The 4,794-nt window shown below is 51.1% G+C and overlaps 1 protein-coding gene across 1 annotated transcript in view; it reads left to right on the forward strand.

Moving 5' to 3' along the window:
- Window positions 1-2,852: 2,852 nt before the first annotated feature.
- Window positions 2,853-4,794, forward strand: part of ST14 (suppression of tumorigenicity 14) — a 47,087-nt gene continuing 45,145 nt past the window's right edge. The window contains exon 1 of the mRNA XM_019509383.1: window positions 2,853-3,084. The gene's annotated coding sequence lies outside the window, so the exon portion shown is untranslated. The remainder of the gene's footprint in view (window positions 3,085-4,794) is intronic.

Consider the following 4,794-nt stretch of genomic DNA (forward strand, 5'->3'; position numbering starts at 1 on the left):
CCCAATGGTGACCAATGTCCTGCTGCTGTAAGGGTTGTTAAAATATAGTTGAGAGATCCAAGGAAGAGGGCCATGACCCCCGCTACAAAGGAAGGCAAAACTTCCACAGTCCTTACCAGTCTGACCAAGGGGTTACATCCCTTCCTGACTCCAGGTTCTTTGGGTGAATCTGATATCTTTCCTTAGACCAATTTAAATAGTTGGAAAAAATACATTTTAGCAAGCGTCCGGGTTTAAATACACTTCATCAGGCTGAGGAAGCCTTTGCAGTTGGTGTGTGCTCCTCTTGGATGGAATGAATAGTAAAGAAGCCAGAGGCTGGTATGCATGCAAGACAGGCAGTCAGTGAAGATGTAAATTGAAGAGTCAGTGGGTGAGAGACAGGCTAGGTGGAGGGGAGAAGGGGGATGAATGTACAGCAAAGTTTTCCAGGAATATGGTGATTGATCTGACTCTGAGCAGAAGGGCAAGACCCTCTAACCAGGAACCTCCAGGTTTTAGTCCCAGCAGGAGCACTGGCACATCCTAATCTAAATCCCCAGCCTTGGCTACTTAAGGCTGGGGGGCGACCTTCTCAGCACCACTAAGGCAGAAAGAGATCTTGGAGTCACTGTTGACTCCAGGATGAACATGAGTCGTCAATGCAATGAAGTAGTCAGCAGAGCCAATCGCACTTTGTTGTGCATCCGTAGGTGCTTCACAAACAGGTCCAGGGAGGTGATTCTCCCTCTCTATGCGGCACTGGTCAGGCCGCAGCTGGAGTACTGTGTCCAGTTCTGGACCTCGCAGTTCAAGCGGGATGCAGACAACCTGGAGAGGGTCCAAAGAAGAGCCAGCCACTCGCCTGATTAGAGGCCTGCAGGGAAGGTCCTACGAGGAAAAGCTAAGGGACTGTAACCTCTTCAGCCTCTCCAAGAGTTGGCTGAGAGGGGACCTTGTGGCGGCGTACAAATTCACAAGGGGAGAGCAACATGAAGCAGGTGATGATCTGTATACCAGGGCACCTCCTGGAACAACAAGGAACAATGGCCATAAGCTATTGGAGAGCAGGTTTAGATGGACATTAGAAAAAAGTTCTTCATGGTCAGGGTTTTCAGGATCTGGAATGGGCTCCCAAGGGCGGTGGTGCTCGCCCCATCCTTGGGGGTCTTCAAGAGGATACTGGACAGGCACCTGGCTGGGATCACATGACCCCAGGGTTGATGTTTCTTTTCTTGCCTGCCAGGGCAGTGGGTCGGACTAGATGGCCCACTGAGGTCCCTTCCGACCCTAGAATCTATGAGTCTATGAAAAAGGGGAAAATACATCATAGTGCAGAGTGACTGTGATATGACAACACTTTGTGCTTTGGTAGGGCCTGTTTTCCAGGCTAGACAACTATCTTCCTCATACAGCAAGTGGGGAAACGGAGGCTTAAAGAGACCCCAGGTCACACAGCAAATCAGCAGCAGACCCAAGAATAGAGCACAGAAGTTTCCTGTGTTGTACCACTCAGCCATAGATCCCCAGCCCCCTGCTCTTACCGTTTGACCTTTCTCCTCCTCCTGTGACACATACCTTAATGTGTCACTCAGCTGATGGAGACACTGCAATGGGGCTGGAGGACACAGCTTCCCCTCACTCACTCTCTCTCTGGTTCCACCCTGTGAATCAACCTTTAATTGCTCCTTGGAATGGCAAGTAACAGGACACATGGTTGGAATGCAGGCCCAGTTTCCCTCTCTCCAGATCCTGCTTCTATCACTGTTCAAGGAGCCAGACTAGATCATAGAATCATAGAAATTAAGGACTGAAAGGGACCTCGAAAGATCATCGAGTCTTAACACCTCTGCTCATGAGTAACTGGTGCCTCCTGAGTCTGGGGGGGCACCTGCAGAAGCCAGCATCGGTGGCGGGGATAGGGCTGGCGAGCACCGGCGGCATCAGCAGCTGGCACGGAGCTGGCAAGCACCTGCAGATGCTGCCGGCAGCGTTGGTGGCAGGGATGGCCCTGTTGGGGGGGCACATGCCCCTCCGTGCTCTTCCTACCAGTTGCCCATGCCCCGGCTCTGGGCAGGAATATTGCTGAGATCAAATGATCCCAGCAAGGCAACTGTCCACGGTTTTTCTCCCAACTCCCTATATTCACCCCTTACATACTTATAGATGGCCAGACCTTGGATTCAACCTGCTTTGTGCAATGCGTGTGGACGCTTTCTCTAACACTGCCTCACAGGACCCTGGCTGCAGGGAATGTATCTGAGAACCTGGTGGACTCTGGACTGAGGTCCTGACCTCCAAACAGCTTGCTTAGAAAGCACTGACTACCACTAAAGTACTTGAACTCTGTTTGAAGTGTATGGGGATGCTGTTGTGGTCTCCCATGGAGCTATGAATAATACCACAGACTTGGCAAACAGCAGACTGCGTGACCCAAACTTACACAACCTTGTTGCAAAGGAATGCTTTGCTCACCTGAATACAGCACATGGGGGGCAGCTGCCTCAGCACTAGGTCACGTCAAATGGGTAGCCTGCCTGATAAATGATGTAGGGGCCGGAGGGCTTGCATTCGTCCTTCCAGCACTGCAGCTTGTGACAGGGGACGAGCACACTGTGCTCTTTTTCCCCACTCTCGCTCACTGCCTAGCCCCCAAACCGCTGCTTCCCGGCACCCACTCCAGAGGCCTGGCCGAGAAGAACTGCTCCCAGGTTCTGCCCCCGAGGTTTGTTCTTTGTTGCCGTGAGAAAGACAGCCCAGGTCCTGCCTCAACACTGAACCGATACTGTATCCCAGCGCCCACCTGTGTCCCTGCAATCCCTTTCACTTCCTGAACACGGCACAGCAGGAAGTATCGCTGCAGAAAGCTGTACCTGGCATTGTAAGTCAGGTGCAATATACAGTATCATGGAGAGGCTGGATGACAGCCAGCTGTTGCAATACAGGACTACACTTCAACTAGATTTCTTGTCCTCTGAGCCACTCCTTCCACAGCCAGGTGCCAGGCAGCTCTGTTTCTGTCACACTGGGGCACGCGCTAGACTCTAGAGCACATCTCCATAGGCAAGGAACAGCTTCCCTGAACTGACCCACTGCCCTCTCTTGGTAAGTCCTCTTTCCATTGGATTTTGACTGCTTTATACCTGAATGCATTCACCATTTCAGTACAGAGGAGACAAGCCTTACTGGGAGCCAAGCTCAACCCCAGTTGACCTCTGATGGCTTTAATGGAATGATACCAAGGATGGATTTGGGACCATGGGGTTTAAATGGGGCTTGAAGTACACAGTGTTGGTCTCATAGGGCAGTGAGTGAGTTCAAGCGGGGACCCGTGGCTGTGTGGGGTCCTAGGTCTATAGCGGCAGGTGTTGAAAAGCACGTGGCAGATGTCAAGGCTGCGTAGAAAATATATTCAACAAATAGATTCCTGAAATATGTGGCCAAGCTGGAGAGAGTCCAGTGAAGGGCAACAAAAATTGTTTTGGGGTCTGGGGCACGTGACTTCTGAGAGGCTGAGGGAACTGGGCTTATTGAGTCTGTAGAGGACAAGACTGAGAGGGGATTTAATAGCAGCCTTCAACTACCTGAAAGGTGGCTCCAGAGAGGATGGAGCTGGACTGTTCTCAGATGACAGAACAAGGAGCAACCGTGACAAGTTGCAGCAAGGGAGGTTTAGGTTGGATATTAGGAAAATATTCTTACTAGAGGGTGGTGAAGCACTGGGACAGGTTACCCAGAGAGGTGGTGGGATCTCCGTCCTTGGAGGTTTTTAAGACCCAGCTAGACAAAGCCTTGGCTGGGATGATCTAGCTGAGGATGGCCCTGCTTTGAGCAGGAGGTTGGACTAGATGTGACCTCCTGAGGTCCCTTCCAGCCCTGATTTTCTATGATTTTATGATGTATCAGGGAAGTGGCCATCTTCGCGTTCTGTGCTTGTACTTCACCTGGCACAGTGTACTCCTGGACAAACTCTGGAGCTGGAAAGCTAGGAGAAACCTTGCACAGAGTTTCCCAGTCATGCTCTTTATTCACTTAGGGCATGTCTACACGTTGCCCTATGGCGACGTTGTTACTGCGCTGTGTGTTAGTATTTCCTTTTAGAAGTACTAAAGCATGGTGTAGTAACCACCCATACTTCGCTGTATGCGTGGCACATGGCTATTTTTAGTAGCTACTTTGCTGTAGCAGTGCACAATAACGGGAGAGCGTGCCGCTATAGTGAAGTAGCTGCTGGTCACACACAGACATCTACAGATGCTACATCACTGGGGTGCCACTACAGCGACGCGGATGCACCCTTAGTTTACATTGTCATCTGCTTTTTATCTTCTCCCCAGACACTTCGGTTTGCTGCTCCTTACACCAAGAGCTCCTCTCACTGATGCTTCAGCTTGTAAGAACTAGTTGCAGAAGTACTTAGCACTGGTGAAATGAATAAGCTTCCTTAGAAAAGCATAAATGCTGGCAGAGGAGCCAGTTACAGGGTGCAGACTCTCTCACCAGGCTGAGTCAATTAACTGGGTACACGAAGAGAAGGGATTTGCAGGGACTTGCCTAAGGAGATGTGCTCTAGTGCATGCCCCAGTGTGATAGAGCTGCCTGGCAGCTGGCCACAGAGTGGCTCAGAGGATGGGAAATCTGGTTGAAGTGTAGTCCTGTCTTACGACAGCTGGCTCTCGTCCAGCACCTCCGTGATACTGAACTTTGCACCTGAGTTTCCACCTGCTCCCGAGAGAGGCAGCTCACCGGTTTCAGCCAGCTGACTAACCACACCGGGAACAGCTTTACGCAGCGATACTTCCTGGTGTGCCGTGT

This window comes from Gavialis gangeticus, unplaced genomic scaffold (assembly GCF_001723915.1).
Source record: "Gavialis gangeticus isolate Ggan-Ray unplaced genomic scaffold, GavGan_comp1, whole genome shotgun sequence".
In the NCBI taxonomy this organism is placed as follows: domain Eukaryota; kingdom Metazoa; phylum Chordata; order Crocodylia; family Gavialidae; genus Gavialis; species Gavialis gangeticus.